Here is a 19605-nt window from a genome sequence, read left to right as displayed (position 1 = left end):
AGCATTATAAATTTAAATAAATACCAAAATATATGTATTTATTTATTTTTAATCGTTTATTACCATCATTTTTTTTATATTTTTGAAAACCAAAAACAAAATGAATCATTCCTTAGTGCATAGAATACATATTTTAGTTTTAATCAATTATAACAATATCATTTATTGTAATTATTATGGTTGAATTTAGTTATATTAATGTAAATATTTTTTATAAATATTTAATATGTACCTATATTATAATATAAATATGCAATAAAGCTTAAGATCACTTTATAATAGTAAACATGTATTTTTTTTCACACAAAAACTTGTTTTAAACAATTATAGCATTGCAAAACAATTTATACTGATAAAATAAAATGTCTGCATTAAAAAATAATCTTTTATGACGATGTGATTAGAGACTATTTAAATTCAAGTTGTTAAAAGAATGGACTTATAAGATTATATAAGCTGTAAATATTAATTAACTATAGTATTAACATACTAGTTACTCTAAAGTTTTCTGGGTTAATTGTCCACATAATATTTATAAATACGTAATAGCAACCTTAGTCAATGGACATTGGAATATTGGTATAGGAAATTAAAATTAATTTAATTTTTAAACACCCGTGGTCGTGAAGTTTTTTATGATATAGTTAAATACTTATGAATTATACATTTCAGTGCGATACGAACTACAAAACAAAATATATTTTAAGCAATCTATAAAACATATTTAAAACTTTTTTATATAGATAATCAATTCTAAAATTATAAGTACAATTCTCTATAAAAGATTCTTAAAAAAAGCAGCTTAAATCTTATTAAAGTATCTTATAACAAATAACAATAAAACAATTTAACATTTATGTTCATTTCCCAAGAAAAGTTTTAATATTTCTATAATATTATGCTATCGATATCCATGTTATAAATACTATTATAAATTTAAAGTAATTTTATATTTTGATCATAATATTTGTAATAAAATTATGAATAAATCTTGTAATTTGCGATTACATGAAAATTAGGTATGTTTTAAAATAAAATCCAATCAAAATTCATGAATCATTCCAAATCAAATATTCATACTTATTATCAGCTATTTTTTTATTATTATAATTTTATTTTAATCATATAAAGTATTTATTCAGATTCTGGTATATTTTCACATAACCAGAACGTAATGCGAGTGTCTTAAGAATTTTTTTCTGAACTCCTTGTTAATGTGTATATCAAATACAAAATAATAGCTTCTGTATAGGTACTTCCTAATATAAAACATTTAAAATCTTAAATTACGATGTAAACTTCAAGAATGTATGAAGTATACAAATATAGTCAGTTTCTACTGCAGTGAGAATTCAATATCATAATAATTATTAATAGTTTACTTTTATTCTATTCTTGTTTGTCTAGGAAATACGTTTTTAAAAAATGTTCATGCGCTTAGAAATTTGTGTTATTCAATTAAGGGCAATACTAAAATTCATAAAATATTATACATCAATATCAATAGTTCTTAACAAGTTTGATGAAAAATATTTTGCCTCTAATAAATACATTTTATTAGATTAAATACTATACGTTAATCATCGGGACGAAATATAAAAGCGCAACGTTGGAATAGAAAAATAAATTGATGAACTCGGAACCATTAACGACTGGCCAAAAACACGAAGGGATGTTTATTTTGTTCGCGAAATAGCGAAACACTTTGCAATCATTCGGTTGTCAAAAAATAAAACTATTCGCTACATTCAAGTACGTTACCGCACAAACACTACGAGTAGAAAACATATATTCGTACACATCGTTATCGAAATTTTCGATGTTCGTTTTTATCGGTCTATTAGCTATAATAATAATAACAGTACTTACTAAGAAAAATAAACATTTTTTTTCCCATTATCTCCGTGTAAAGAACGTAAATAGTTCGATCGCCTTTTAGTTTCTGAGTTGAAAGATAAATGTATTGATTTTACAATGATATTTTTTTTTTTTTTTGTGGTGTGTGTCAGTCTTCACCTTTTAGGATAAAATAAATGGTTCGTTTGGAGAGTTTTGTGGTGGATTCTGGTAGAAAATTGTGTCTAGATGCCTAGTCAGTACTCTATCTTATCGGGGAAAAAAAATTAAGTGTTTAAGATTTTTAGTTTTTAATAAAATTAATTTATTAATTTTGTTATAATCCAAAAACCAATAATTTAAAGAACTTAACATTTTCAGCAAGCGTTTGTATCACCATTTTTTAAATGGTCTATTTCTTTAAACATTATTCAATCTATTATTATACTTTTGAAATGAGTATAGACAGTTAAATTTTTTCATTTTTTTTTTTATATTTCTCTTTATTATAATTATATTTTTAATATTTTTATTATATTTACTCGGGTCAAAATTAATACAAGATTTCATGTAAGTTTTTTATATCTGTTTAAAAGTATTATAAATACATTGACACATTTGTTTTATATGTACTTAAAATTAACGAAATTTGTCAAAATTATAAAAATGTAAAAACAAGTATCTAAACTTAACCTAACCTTTGTAGTAAAAAAAATGTATAACATCTTCATTTTTTATGGCTATAAGATCTTAAAAAATTACATATTTTAATGATGAATAACTATGTTAATTATTTTGTTACAATTCAAAGACATTAACACTGAGGATTTAAAACTTTTTCGGATATTATGTTTTTTATACCATGAACTTATTCAGAATTTACAATTTTTTACGAAAAGGTGGAAATTATATAAGTAAATAACAATAATTCAATATACAGTATAAATATATGATTATTATTATAGTAATTAAGTCAACATAACTACCGTAATACTAATAGTATAATAAATTACTTTAATGGTAATATCAATAAACATAGTAATATTGTGAAATATTATACTACTTAGACTGAAATACAGACCGTCTTCGCTCAGAATGGTTTTTCATAAATATCATACATATCATTGAATTCAAATTTAACATATCCATTAAGCTGACTCACTTGACTTAATGTATAGAACAGTGGTATACTCTTGACCATATTTTTATATTTTTGGTTTTATTTAAGATAAATGATAACATGAATGGTCTGTAACAGTATACGTACTACAAACAATGACTTTTACGACAAGTAACACATTTCAGTATTACACACAAAATTTATTTTATATATTTAGTCCTACTCTATTTAACATTTTTTAATATTATATACAATCTGGCATGCGGTGCGTTCAACGAAAAAGACAACACAAAGTATTTCGAAAGTATAGCCTTGAATTTGATTCGAGTTTTTTTTTCATTTTTACATTAAGTACTACAAATTCCATTGATTTTGGAATAGTTCAATTCAATCGACTTTTTTTTCACACATACAATGCAAAACAATTTTTTTTTTACTCTATTCCCTGAATTTAAATTACATTTTTTTTTTTTTTTTTTTGAAACACCATTTAAATCCTAATCAAATTTAAGGTCATCTATTTGACTGTTTTGAGTTACTTTTAAAAATTGAATATGTAAATACATTTATGATAAAAAAAAAAATCAAATTAATAACAATATATGATATATTATATTGGCGTATTTAAAATAAAATAAGAATGATAAAAAAATAAATAGTTTACAGGTCGCTTTTGTAAAAATATTATTTCTTAAGGTAAACATAATCTTAATTTATTCACTTAAGCTTAACGTTTGTTAAACCATAATAATATTTGGTATTCACTAGCTCAGAACCATTATTTGTATATATATATATATATATATATATATCAGTTAGGTATATGCATAATGAATGATAATATTATTATAACTAAGACATATCGATAGCTAAGTACAAAATAGTTCATTTTTGTCTTGCAAATTTTCTTTTTGTAATATTTCTTACTTATGAAATATATTAAGTATATTATATTATTTAAGGCTATGAAGTTATTTTTTTAAACATTTCAATTAGATTTTTTACGTATTTAATATCAATAAATACTATAATAATATTGACAAGAAATCAAGAAAATTTTACACTTGGCCATCTATGTACAATTGACAAATAAAAAACAAAATATGAGATTATGTATATAAAAATCATTTCCAATGAATATGTTTCATCTATACATATACGTTTTAGAAAGTATTCATAATACTTGGAAACTGTGTTCTTCACTAGATTTTTCCAAAAATAACTAAAGGAATTGTAAACTATGACTTATAGAAAGTACTAAACCAATGAATTTAAAGTTTTATTTTCGTTTTATTGATGTATTGCATACAACATGTATGATACAACTTACTAATGAATTAAAATAATAAACATCAGATAATAGATTCTTATTTCCGCTGAGAAAGCAAAACCTATAAAATTAAGATTTAACTAAATTAAGGCATATTATATACAATATTTATCTTTCTAAAAACGTATTTTTAAGTAAATATAAGTATATTTCATACAATAAAAGATTCTATATTCCGTCCGAAATCTGAATACACTTAACGAAACGACCAATAAAAATGTCAGCAAGACATATTTTAAGTGGTTACATTTTTATAGTTGATATTTTACCAATAAATATGATGTCTTGTAAGAAATGCGCAATTTCTTATTTCAACCATAAATGTTATTAAATTGATACCAAAAATGTCTATTATCGATCTTATGTAAACTTAATTTTTCTTTAGGAAACAGAAAATAACAAATAGTTAATCGTCATTTTTATCACATAAAATTGAGCAAAAACATATTGCTAATTCACATTTGTACTGATTCACATGGTTTCATTTACAGAAATTTATATAACCATTACATGTATACTAAATTTGATGGAGATTTATCAAATAATATGATTTTTAAACAAGACATTTAAAAAAAATGTAATTAATACCAATTCTTATAAAAAATATTTTTGAAAATAATAGTTCAAATTTATTAAAAATTACGTCTGAATTAATTGAATTAAATTTATATAAAAAAAATCGTTAATGTAACTATAAAGAAAATATCAATATCATTATAACTTCATGTATAAATGAAAAAAAAAATATATATGTATATGTATATGTATATGTATAAAATACATATCATTTTAAAATAAAATTATATTTTATATGAAAATTTTGCTGCTAATTATGTATATTAAATTACCAGGAAAAAGAGGAAAACAAATCAATTCTAAATTTATCAATAATAGTTAAACATTAATTATAATAATTTTAGATATGATGTAACCATAATTAATTTATATAACATCATATATATATTCAAAGAGCCATGCTCGTAAGATAAAAAAAAAAATTAAATAATTAACATTTGCGTTTAAAATAATCATAATATACATACGTGTGTTTATTATAATATATACGTATCTTATTTATTTGTTTTTAAAACTATTAAATTATGTAATGGAGTAGAGAAATTTTAATTTATCTCATACTAAAAATGACAAATAAATAAAATTTTAGAATTATTTGTTATTTTATATACTATTTTTAAATTATTTTTTTTACCTTGGATTAAATTTTCTTAAAATAAAATAAAAATAGTTTGAGAATTGTATTACTTAAATTGAAACAAATTTCGTCAACCTAATATTTTTTATTATATTAATGTGTTCACTCAGGTACTAAATACATTTTTATGTTTGATTAGTCTTTTTAATTTGTATTTTAGAATTCTAAATATTTTAATATTATTATTGATAATTTTTTTCCGTGATTATTATACTAAAAAATAATATATTAAATTTAAGTGTATACTTAAAGAAAACAATTAATATTACAGTAAAATAAAAAATACCATCATTTGCAGTCAGAAATAACTAATTTAAGATTTTTAATTAATTATTTTTTTATATTAAAGTTTACCGACACATCGAAGGTGTAAGATTTTTACATAGAATAAATTTTGATATTTTAGATCTTTATTATATTGTTTAAAAATCATTGAAAAGGCAAAGCCATAAAAAAAGATCAATATAATCTGATGGTAAATAAAACCAAGCAACTAAAATCTAAACCTTATGTTTCCAAATACTCTTTTGTTAAAAGCTTTTTATTTCAAGTACATTAAAATGCTTTTTGATATGGATAGCATTCTATATAGTAATCGATTTTACTGTTAGTAAAAAAAATGTAATTACAATCCTTTATAATAAACATATAAAAACAAAATTATTACCTTAACTATTTTCGTTTCATATTGAATGTGCATTTAAGTGGTAAATGTTTATCTTGATTAAATATGAATTTAAATTAAATTTATAAAATTCCGCAATTTATTTTTTCATGATTTTTAACTGGGTATTAATTTATATACACTTTTATCATGATATAAAATGTTTTTCATTGTGGTTGACATTGTTAAAAACAATAAATATTATATGATTTACTTAAAAACAATTTAACAATATTTAAAAATAAATTGTTATCTTACATCAAAGCTCAATCAAATTATCAGCATATTTGTTTGCGTGTCTTATGTTTATGTAGAAAAGTTATTAAATATAATTTATTTTTCACCGAATCTATATTAAAATTAAATAATAATAATTTACAAAGAAAATTTATATAGTTTTCTGTTTATTAACGTTTACTTGACGTTTAAACATTTACACAGTTAAAAAATATCCTAAAAAGGGAATAATAATAATAAAAACTATATATTATCGGGGAAATTTTTTCGTCAAAGTAATAAATCAATCTTCCAATACTTTGCGTCATCATTTATAGTAGAATAGACGTGTGTTCTGAGTAAAAAAAAATAATAAATAATCTATGTTTGTTCTTTTAGTCTCCAGGGTCTCCATTACAACTGGATTAATGAAACCAAGGTTCGTCCCTCTTTTCATTATTCAGTCATTAATCACAATTCTTTCCCTTTCCTTGTCTCTCGGAATTAAATTCCTTCGCACCATATACACGCACCCATATATATGTATATATGTATATATAGTTTAGATATGCATATTATATATACATTAATATATTATACAGTGAAATTATTAAATTAATTATTATTAGTATTACATAAATTCCATGTCTCGCCTACCGACATTGTTTCCGATGACACTATTAATTATTCTAAATATTCCCGAAAGACAAACATTTGTACGCATAAACCTATTTCAATTGTGGCCGTTATAAACTCCAATCATCTTGTTTCGCGAATATCCCAAAGTTTTAAAATATATTACGAGTTAGCGGTGTTTTTCTGAAGAAAATGCACGAATATTAAACAGTATCGTTCAAATTATGTGTGACACAAACGGCGGGGATTACGTTAGTGTCGTTATGCGATCCTTGATGTTTTTGTCACAAACAATTTGGGAGATCGTATATATCAATCAAGTAATAATTTATACAGAAAATTGTATTTGTTGAGATTCGAATAGAACAATACAATTTCGTAGATTTTTTTTTTTTTTGTATTATCGTCCCAAAAGCACCATAGTGTACAACTTTTAGAAAACACATGACGATATAAATGATGCCAACGCGATTTGTCGATTAGAAAAATATATCCGTTTCATTATTGCACTAATGCACTGTATCAGACTGATTTACAACAGGAGATTGAAGATTATGACTGACACGTTCTCGACGTTTCCGCATTTGACGTACAAATAAAAATATGTATTCGTCAGACCGACAAACACCTATTTCTGAGGAATTTTAAATGTTGTGTATGGACGAAGATTTTCGTTTACTCGTTTATCGCAATGATAAAATAAACGCGATAATGGAAAAATGCTGGAAATACTATTACGGAAAAGTCCGCAATTCGTAGTATTACAATGTGTACGGAAAAAAAGTTAGGAATTCATACATAATAATAATAATTATCTGCATCATTCGCCGTGCCGCAATACAGTGGTGTATTATTGTTTTGTAATTTCTTAACCTCGATTTCATCGAATCTGACGTGATTTTAGCCTCCCCAAACAGGGTTGAGGTGCTAGTTAGTGGTGCTGATAATTTTCTATTATTTTCGTCGTAATATTAGATACCATTAGAAATATAATTCGTAGATCTAATGACATACATTATATTATTATGTGTGTATTATTGTCGAATTCGGCCATTAAATACAAAGATTTTTGTCCCTTTTGGCCTTGTGGGTATAAATAGGTCAACGTCGCTTCACCGAGACGCCACCTATTTATGAAGAAACACCGCTCGTCACCACTCTCCGCACGCCTACACCGACAATATATTATTATATTTGTATTTTAAATTACGCCTAATAATTTAAAGTACCGGTAATTATTATCGTCAATATTTCTAAATGTAACGACATCGCCGACTGCGCACTGGTTTTATATATTTATCTTTACCGTTAACTCATGTTTACGTGGATATAAGAGTTATTATACGCCCCTTTGATTTTACTTAAAGACAATATTTCAATTAATTAAATCATTTAACTTAAATGTCATCTATAATCAAAATTAGGCGATACGCTTTATCGCTCCAACGATGGAACGATGTCAGCTGTTGTCGGGTTAGAAGTTTTCAACACGTAGAACCATCCTTAAGGTTGGTTTTTTGTAATAATTATAATTTTTATGTATTTTATGTATTTTTTTTTTTTTTGTTTAATATGTGTACCTGTTAAATTTTTATAACACGATAGGTTTTCCATACAATATTATCATGTAGTCATGTTGATATATTGTTACTGTTATTATAAAATAAATATTAGACGATGTCTAAGCGTAATATATTATAATGTAATACATACATAACAGTGTATTCTATTATAGTGTGTTATGTTTATGGAAATCATATTTGTTGACTCGATATAGTGTATTTTTTTCATTTTATTATTCGTAAATGATGTGTTTATTTTTTGATAGAGTTTTTACGTCAATCGTTTTTATGGCTATCTCTAAATTAATTTTTATTGTAAAAGTCATGGTTAATTAAATTATTAATTCTACTAAACAATACTGTCTTAATAATTATATTATTAAATATAAGTATTCAATGTTTTCCTTCAATGTCTATTAATTTAATATAATAACAACACAAAATCCAGCGTACTACATCTTCAATTTTTATCCCTGGTTGACGACATAATAAATTCCTCAAATCATGCTTCGGGTGACATAAAAACCACGAGATGAAGACACAAATCGTTTTATATTATCAAAGAAATCAAAAAGAAAAAAGAAACTATTTTTTTTTTCTTATATAAATAATCTGCAATCAACAACACGGTCTGTATTCGATTTACAATGTAAATAGGGACTGTGAACTTAGCAAATATTATGAGTTTTCCTACTGTCAACCTCATACAGCATTGAAAAACAATACCTAATATTATATGTCTCGCTCAGATCTTAATCTAAATTAATCATAAAAACCACGTGTAGAAATATTGGGGTTGAACATCTTTTATAAAAATTATATATATAATGAAATATTTACTGATTTGAAACTAATACGATTATACTTTAATTTATTACAATATTTTGATGGATAATAAATATTATAATAATTATTTTCACAAATTACTTCAGTTACAGACTTTAATTAATTATAGCCAATAAGCCCAATGAACCGTTTATACAATACCTTGGAAATTGCAAGCAATAAAAATAAATTGCATTTGTTTTATTCTTCACAGATCGTCCATTTACCCTGTCTCTATAGAGTATTACATCAGTTTTATGAAATATTAATTATAAATCTAAATTAATGGAACGAATAGTTCTATGACTAAGAACATAATTTTTGGTACATCTCATCTATATTATTTTAAAATTGCTTATGTTCAAATATATTGATCATTTAATACTTAAAAATATGCTATGAAGTTCTGTAAATAAATTTATCAGATATAACCTACGATTGAACAAACTTTATATAATCGAATAATTTTAGGGTTCAATTTTTAGACAATGGATGTGAAATTTCGCCGTAACTCAACAATTATTGATAATAAAATGAAATAAAAACCAGGAAAATGTAATAAAAAATATAACATTTTCATTCAGTTTGATCTGATTGCTGTAACGGTTTAACTCTACTCTCTGGTGACCTAACTTAATATATATTCAATATCAAACGACCTGATTCACAATCGAATGACATTATAGGAGTTGTGATAATATTACGTACCCACTTTACTCGAAAGATCAAATACACGAGACCGAATATGAGGTCAAAAATTCAATTTATAAAACACACTGCATTTGTAATTTTATTTTATAATATTTTTAACACTGACGCGTAACGAGGTATTATATTGTTAACATATTTTTTTATTTTAATATACAACCTAAATCAATTAACTTATTCATCACTATTTTTATATTTTTCTAGCAGTCTTACACGTCATTCTACATGTAGGTATTTAATAAATTTTAACGATATTAATACCATAATATAACACCAATAATAATATTATGCTATAATAGTTTTATTAATAGTTATTACAATAATTAATATGATACATTCAATTACACATTGGGTTTTTTTAGTTTTGTTGTTTCGTGGAAAAATTACGAATTCTTCTTAAAGTTTTAAAGTAAAATAAATACTATTTTGTGTTTATAATTATTTCCTAAAAGCCTTTGATTTATAATTCTAATGAACAAAAATTAAATAGTTTAACTTATTATTTGAAATTTAAAACATTATTTAACTCGTCAATCCGATATTTGTATTTATTATATTTAAAGTATTGAAAGTGGAATAATGGACTTATGTTAAATATGTGATTTTTTAAAAAAAATAATTCTTTAGGCAGAAAATGTTCAATATATATATGTTTTTGAGAATATCAATATATTAATTAATATTATAATTAACTACCTATAAAAGTAATAATTTTTTTTAATTAGCTAGTTGTAGACTATAATAACTAACACTAGAAATTTAAACTATCAGAAGATTTACATTCTTCTACATTAGTTTTAAATAATTATTTAATGTTCTGTTTTCAATATATAACTATATAATTTACTATATAAATTATACATTTTAAAAATTCAGGAATTTTTGGTTATTGTAAATCAATATTGGGTACGAGAGATACTATAAATTACCTATATATCAAAATAATATAATTTAATTACATTATACAATGAGCACAATGAGCATAAATTAAATTTATAATTTCGAAATGTATTTTTGATTGATAATTTATAACAAATGGCTTATAAAAAATAAATAAGTAATTTTTTAGTAAATTAAAAAATATTCACAGGACTAATATATATTTTGAAATATGAAAATTTCATTTTTTTTATTTAAAATTACCTTTATTTAAAAAAAAAAAAACAGCAAATATATGCACCATATAAATATGATGTCACTTCCACATATCTGCCCCAGATTATCATCATTCCAGCAAACTAAACATTTGTGAATAACTAACTTGTCTTATAGTTTCTATTTTATCTAAATAAGTTAGTTCAAAGAAAGTTATCGATTTTCAACTTTTCGTGTCATAACGTATGGATTGCCTAAGATATATTTTTTTATTTTTGAACTTTCTTAGCTTACATCGTCTTACACAGTAAAAGCTTTAATCTATATAGTTTGGGCGTAAAAAATAACCTCAATATATTTTGTATAAGATTTTTACATACAATAGTTATTTTTTGGGGGCTGAAACGATTTTATCATTATAATATAAATTTTAGTATTTAACTTAGAAGGACATTGTAATCATCTTTTATTTAATTTAACATTCAAATTTGTTTTAGTATTTTTCTTAACCAAATATATTTATTTTCTACCATTAACTGCATAATACAATATAATATTAAATACTTATTATATGAATATGTGATTAATTGCACATCAATTATTATTTGGATAATAAAAGTAATTCTGCAAATAAAATGGATTTAGTTCGCATTAATTGTTCATCCGTCAGCTTTGAGTTTTGGTTCACTTTGGTGTACAAGACCACAAGAGAATAAATATTTAAACAAAATTATATTATTGCTCGGAAACACAACCATCTCGATTATGACGAATGTACAATAAATTATGCATATTATGTAATAAGTTCAAAGATTATAATTCAAATAATCATTCTTCCCTAAAGTAACCACATAGTATTTATACTTTTCATGCATAAAATATGAATAAATTGATTTAATTTCAAGTAAATTTTGGAAAGTTAGAATATTTTCTACTTTAGAAAATTAGGTTTATTGATCATAACCTTGCATTTTAAAAGTTTCAACGTTAAGCATTTACAATAAACAATAGCAAACATAATATGTATAAGTAATAAATTAAATTAATAATTTACATTAGGGACTACGAATATATAATGCATTTGTTAACATTATTTTTAATACAACGTGAATTTGAAAAACTGTATTTGTATATTTTAAAATGATTTTGTTTTTTTTTTTAGTTCCGAGTTGAGCGATACATTTATTTATTTTATAACTCATATAAAATGTGTCTGGTTTTTTTTATTTGTTTTTGTTTTTATTGACTCTTTTCCTAGTTAAAATATGACTTAGGTTTTCAACTTTTGGAATGTTTTATGATATAAAATTGGATTTTGGGTAAAAAGTAAAAAAATTAAGATTTAAGGAATAATGGTATTTTTAAGCAATACCAAGATTCAACAAAAACGTTATTGATTTGATTTTTGGAATAACCTCAAAAACAAAATAACCTTATATTTTTTAAATTTTTGTAAAATATTTACTATAGCATTTTCTACTGTCTTTTTACATTTTGCAAATGGTATAGATATTTTTGAACTATTTATTGACATTTAAAATTATTTAATTTCTATAAATAAAGTATATATTTTCAATACATACAACCAGTGTTTTTTTTTTTTTAGAAATTTGAGTTCAAACTTAGACAAAATTAAATATTTAAACAAAAACTAACGATTAAAGTTTTTTTTTTTGTAATTTAAAAATAGTATTTATGGGGACTAGAAACTTTTAGCATATCTTATTATATTTTATACATATAATAACATTTTAAAATGAACATTTTTGGCAAAAATGTATTCAACCTGTCGTTTAACTTATATAGTAAAATAATGCCTTAAACAATAGATCGTCTTCCAAAGATCAATAAAGAATATTTTAAAAAAAATATGAAAAATGCATAAAAGAGCGCTTAAAATTAAGTTAAAAATGAGAAAGTAATCCTATTAAAAAAAATTAATTCCTATCGAATTCATTCATAAATTATTAATAAGTCTAAATTTAGGCCAATGTTTCAGTTATAGAACACTTCCACCTTGCAAAACACTTCTAAAGCAATTATAATAATTACCTCTAATTTGAGATCTCAGATAACAAAACGCTTTCGATGTCAAAGTAACGTTTAATAGTTATTTTAATTTCATGATTCTTTAAGAAAAATAAGCACGATACAGTAGTCTTATCTCAACATTAAAATAGTTTATATTTATTCAATTGTCATTATTGCATTAACCACATGAATTGTATATTTGTACCGAGTTTTGTAAGTTTTGTATACAAATGTGATGGTAATAATAATAACCAAAAAATATGAATAGATTACATACAATCTAAATTATTTAAATTTAAAACATCATATCTATTGTACTATCAAATGTTCATTACACTATATAAGTTTGTAGAAAATGTCTAGTATTTTAATATAACTATGTATATGATCATTAATGTTTTCAAAATATTGAAATATAACTTCAATGTCAACACAGAATTGAATATTCTGCCTTACGACGAGGTTGAGTATCGTTTATAGTAGTACATCACTGATATAGTGATATTCACCTCATACTTATTATACGATTTAATGAACTACATTCGTCTGAACTTTTAAAGTGCTGACGTTACTTCTACCCAGAACCATTATAACCATCCACTGGTGCTCGCATAACGTTATATTCAAAAACAAGTTCATTAGTACTCCGTGTAATTATTTCACTTATTGATAATCATATTGTCAACGTCGAGCAAATACGTTGGTAAACATTAGTATACATCTCCCATGGTTAATACCATTAAGCTTTATAGAAACCCAAAGAAAATTTTTAACTTTACACGAGGTGGGTGTTAAATAGTTTTTCTTCTTTAATATTACACTCGACGAGTGTGATGATACTATCCATTAAAAATTAATTAAATATAAAATAGTAAGTTATTATTGAATAGAAATAAATATAATATCGTATTTTTTATTTAAGTAGTTTAATTTTTTCAGAGTTAGAATGATAATGAGAGATATACAGGTATAGATGAATCTCTGAATTATTAATGCTCAGTATACATCATTATTCAGTATATATATATATATCAACAATAAATAAATAATATATATTTCAAAACTAACGACGTTAAAATACTATAACGATCGGCTACAATAATGTACAAGAGCTTAGTCTACAGAACACACATGTATTTATGGTCTATTATGGGTTAGGATCTCGAAAAGGTTAGTACATTTTACTCGTGTAAGAAACGAAATAAAATTACAAAATATAAGCGCCTTATATATACATAACCACTTGTGTGTTTCTATCGTACTGACGGAAAATTTACTAATGTTTATATTAATTTTATTAAAAAAAATAATTTAGAAATATTTCTTTACCCAGATTTTAATATATAATTTAAACAGTATTAAATTTTTTCTGTAATTAAATAATGTATTATAATTATCTCTGATATTATTACAGGGAGATGGACAATCGATCGGCAGCTAAAATGCCAATTGACTTTTATTTAATACGTAATATTTATATTCTTATTTTAAAAATCTTCCTACGGTGAATATATAAAAATATAAATATTTAATTATAGTCTAAATATTTGGTACGTATATCATAGGAGAATAGATTTTTGCTGAAATGTTTAAGCATTGGCACTTTGCTCTCTTATTTAATAAAATAAAGACTAAAAATAATGTATTTCATACCGAAATATTATCCGAGATCAAAACGGTATGGAAATATTGCTCTCTTTACGCTCATTAAGAAAATTTCAGAAGAACATTGTAAGGTTGATGCAAATATCCAAGCAGTTCTTCGAGGAACTCTAAAGCCACATCCAATAGCATAAACGTGAACAGCGCTTGAAGTCGGCTTTTAATATTCGTGAGGATAAAACACGTCAGGGGTATTAATCACAACCTAACCATATAATCTTTACTCTACAATCGTATTAATGTTTACATTATTTTTCAATACTTTTTTTATTATATTACGAATAATTCTATACATTATACTATAATTAGTTATACATTATTATTTTCTATTAAAAATTTTTTATCAGTATTTATTATCCAATAGTATGTAAAAAAAATATCAATATAATTGAAATAGTTAATATACATTATGGATATATTTTTAAAATAAGAATATAAATTAAAATGAAATAAAATGACTATTTTATGCATTTTTGTCGGTCAATTATTTCTGTCTATCGATTGTCTTGTCAGTATTTTTGTGTTCGGTCGAATGGTTATTCGTCAATTGACCCAGAACCATCATTACAATATCACATTAATTATTATTAGTTATGTCATAAGTCATAACCAACGAAGATATTTTTAAAATACCTACCTAAACATATAGCATGTTTTCGTTATCAGGTTCATTAGTAATTATTTCATTATTATAATCACAAATAAGTATAGTATAATAACCACAAATTTCAGTATGTATAGATAATTATACAAAATAAACATAATGTTAATATTATTGATTCATAATACAAAACATCATAAGTAAGTCATCGGTACATACCAAATTATTAAAATACATTTTAAACATTATGTACTTTTTTATGTCAGACAATCAAAAACCAATTTTTAAAAACAATTAATTAAACTATAATTAATTTATCAAAAGCTCTAATTATCTATAATTTATTTCTAAAGCGTTTTAGGATAAATCATTACTTCACATTATATTCAATATTAAGTATAAGTATTTTGATATGAAACACTACTTGGCATTAAATTACTAAGCGATTTTTGTTTACCCTCACAATATCCTATTGTTCGTATTACTTTGAAAGCATTACTAAACTCCAATATACAGCATCCTATTCCCTTTCAAACTTTTAGTCTGAATTTCGATAATACTCACCCTCTTTAAACAATATTCACCTATATTTTCTCTAGTTTGTTCTTCTCCAATACAATGTAACGTCATATTTCATCATATCTAGTTACAAAACCATTAGTAATAATTTCAAAATGTCTGACTATAGCTGGATAGGATAAGTTCAGGACGCAAATAACTTTGGACCGTCGAACGTGTACAACTTTTTGTGGACAACAGAATAGAAAGAAGCCGAGTTCGAAGTAATAGTCTGTGTAATGAATCTCAGGAATTTGTTGCGGCTTCGGAACTATAATATTTACTTATATTTACTATCATAAAAAGTAAAATCGATAAAACTATGTCCACCAAAAGTGTTGAATAAAATAAATTAAAAATATGTTTAATGTTAATTATTATTCACCATTACTATTTGTCTAAAATAAAGATTGATAATACATACACGAAAGTGTTATATATTAACGATCATAATATAAAAATAGACAAAACACCCATAACGAAATGTACAAAATTAATAATTGCATTGTTATTGCAATAAGTGCATGGTATTTCTTAGTAAACGGCGTTGTATTTTTCTTCATAATACAGAAGAGTTCCTACTCTATATTATTGTTCAACAGTCAGCGATTGAAGACAAATTGAAAATCGTAAACGAAAAATGATTATTTTTGGATTGTTATCGCGTATTTATTTTATTTTCGGAGAATAAGAAATACCTATATAGATATATCTCTATATATTGTATAAATAGCAGTTTTTACCCTCGTTCTATAATTGGACGTGGCTTTAATTGACCTTAAGTGGTTCGTAGTACTTCCATAATACATTTAATTTGTTTATGAATACGTTGTTATTATACATCGCACATTGTGATGCAAGATTCTTTAATGCAGATACAATTCGTAAAATATATTAAATATTATTTATATGTCATAATATACTGATACATTTTTAATCCGTAGTAGTATTTTTATATTTGGGTTAGAAAGTTAAAAATACTATAAACAAATAAAAGTACTCGTTATGTTAAAGTATTGTATCTTTTTATAGTAATTGTAAAATATTTATTATAATATGAAAAAAAAAACATTTAAATCAAATAAATTATTGTTCTAAAAAAAAAAAATAGATACAATCATTCATTAATATTAATAAAACAAGGAAGGACGAAGGATATAACATATTGTAGCGTTGATAGAATTTAATAGCTGTTTAAAAAAACACCGAGTATTATATAAAACATAAATAGATTTATGCTTGTTTTATAATAATATAAGTAGCGTTTTAATTTTTAATATTAACGGGACGATATAGAAAAAACATTGTAAATATTAAAATATTCTAGTTTCTTTTACTTATAAAAATTATATTGAATTAATTTATTTTTAATTTAACATTGTATATGTATAATATAAATGAGTAAACATTTTTTCTCCATTAACAATTTTAACGATATTTACGTAAATGATTATGTTTGTATTTTGTTATTTTTTTAAATATCTTTAATATAATTATGTAAATAATTTATCAGAATTGTACGGAGTAAATGTAGTTTTATAAAAAATCATATTTATTATATCAAACCAATAACAATTGTTTGCCATTTACGCAGTTTTAGATGTGTATAGAATCAACAAGAAAATATTTATAACAGATATCTTAAATGTTTAATCACAATCTTATAAATACAAATGACCATGTGCTCAAACTCGATTGTTCTAGTACCTAGTAGGCGAATTGTTATCGCTTTATTTGAAAATTAAATCTATTACAAGTGTATTCGAGTTGGACTAAAAAACTATTACCGTTATAAATTATGTACCTATATGAATTATTAGTTTTAGGTACACAAAGTATTTTAGCCGAATTGATTACGAGCGTTTATAATTATTTGTTTAAATATAATATATACGAATATAGATTTTGATAATTCGACCTTCAACTTTCCGATAGTTATCCAAAGATATTGAAGATTATTGCTTTTTCAAAAATATACTTTAATATTATATACTGCAGGTTAAATGTCCAGTATTTTTTCATATTCCATTTATAATGAACGAACCTAATAATATTTTTTAGTGAAAAAGAAAAGTGTTATGCTGTTGAAGAATTATTTTTTCATTCCGTAAAAGCCTCAAAAACAATAAAGACCGACGGGAACGCAAGGAAATAACATAGGTTAGGTATAAATGTAAATCTTTTTGTAAAAAAAAAAAAAAAACATTATAATAATAAAGTTGAATTTTAAAATAAAATTATCGTGAAAAAATATTTTTAATTATTTACTGACAGCGTAAACAAAAACTTTTTTTTATTTTTAATTATAAAATATAAAAAAGAAACTAACTTTCAACCATACCTGTAACTAGTTAACAAGTTTCAGACAATCTTAAGATATATATATATATATATAAATATGATAAAATACGATTATTCTTTCCCGAGACACGACTAATACTTATTTTTAACACGGTACTCGACAAGCATAATCATAAACGATTTGAATGTGAAGCCCAATTGTTATTGGCGGCAAGTGCCAAAATATTAAAACACAATAATAATATGGTGGTATGCAATAAAACGCATTCGAATATGCATATATATTCGCATATCACATCATACTTACATCGATGTCCAGTGAAGTCGACGAAAATAAAACCGCCAAACGGCGACGGGATTACGAGCGAACTTGTGATCCGGGGTAGGGGGGATGTCGGAGAGATAGAGAGAGAGTGAGAGAGAGTGGGCGCGACAGAGAGAGTGAGCGAGTGAACCGGCAACCGAACCAAATCAAAAAGCTATGTACTCGCGGCGCGGATAGTGCAATGATATTATATCGACGGGACGAGATCGCTGTGGCGCAACGGCGACGGGCACGGACGAACAACGCGCGACTGAGAGCTTCGCCGTGCGTACGGCCGTGGCGTGCAAACGTTAAAGAGGTGCAACACTTGATGACGCGCGGGTTTTTCCCCGTGTGCGCGTCGCGTTTCCCGGCTTTTCCGCGTCGCCGTGCTGGCGGCAGTCCCCCAGGCAACGCCGGCTGACCAGCGAGAGAAAACACACGAGGGGCGCCCTGTCGCGCGAGTCCACCGCCGCCGCCACACCGCAACGAAACACACCCGTCCGCGGATGAGCGGCGGCGGTGAACGGTTTTACTTTTTTCTTTCCGCCGCCGCCACCGCCGCCGCTAACACACGACGACCACAGCGATTACACGTCCGCGAGAGTCGCCCGCCGACTCCGACTCGGTCGCGGGTACCTACGCAGGTATATGGTGTTATTACAACGCGCGACCGACGCGAGAAGGCCGACCGGACTTGGTGTGACACGCGTGACTTTTCCGAAAAAAAAGAAAAAACTTTCCTTCACAACCTGCTGCTGCTGTTGCGACGGTTACCGGTTTTTTTTTTCTTTTCCGAGTTTCCAAATTCGTACGCGAGCTCGTCGAAACCTACGACGGCACGACGACGAGCCGCCGCCTCTTTTCTCCCGCGATGGTTATAATATTAGGTATACTACTGCAGCGATCCATAGGGCCAACTATAGAGCTCTATTTCTGAGTA

The 19605-nt window shown here is 25.2% G+C and overlaps 1 protein-coding gene across 1 annotated transcript in view; it reads right to left on the bottom strand.

Moving 5' to 3' along the window:
* The window catches only part of LOC113560752 (NACHT domain- and WD repeat-containing protein 1), a 188007-nt gene extending 169034 nt beyond the window's left edge, over window positions 1-18973 (bottom strand). The window contains exon 1 of the mRNA XM_026966807.1: window positions 18666-18973. The gene's annotated coding sequence lies outside the window, so the exon portion shown is untranslated. The remainder of the gene's footprint in view (window positions 1-18665) is intronic.
* Window positions 18974-19605: the final 632 nt, after the last annotated feature.

The sequence above is a fragment of the Rhopalosiphum maidis genome, chromosome 1 (genome assembly GCF_003676215.2).
Source record: "Rhopalosiphum maidis isolate BTI-1 chromosome 1, ASM367621v3, whole genome shotgun sequence".
NCBI lineage: Eukaryota > Metazoa > Arthropoda > Insecta > Hemiptera > Aphididae > Rhopalosiphum > Rhopalosiphum maidis.
Note: the sequence above shows the minus strand (reverse complement) of the source record. Positions and strands in the feature narration are given on the sequence as shown.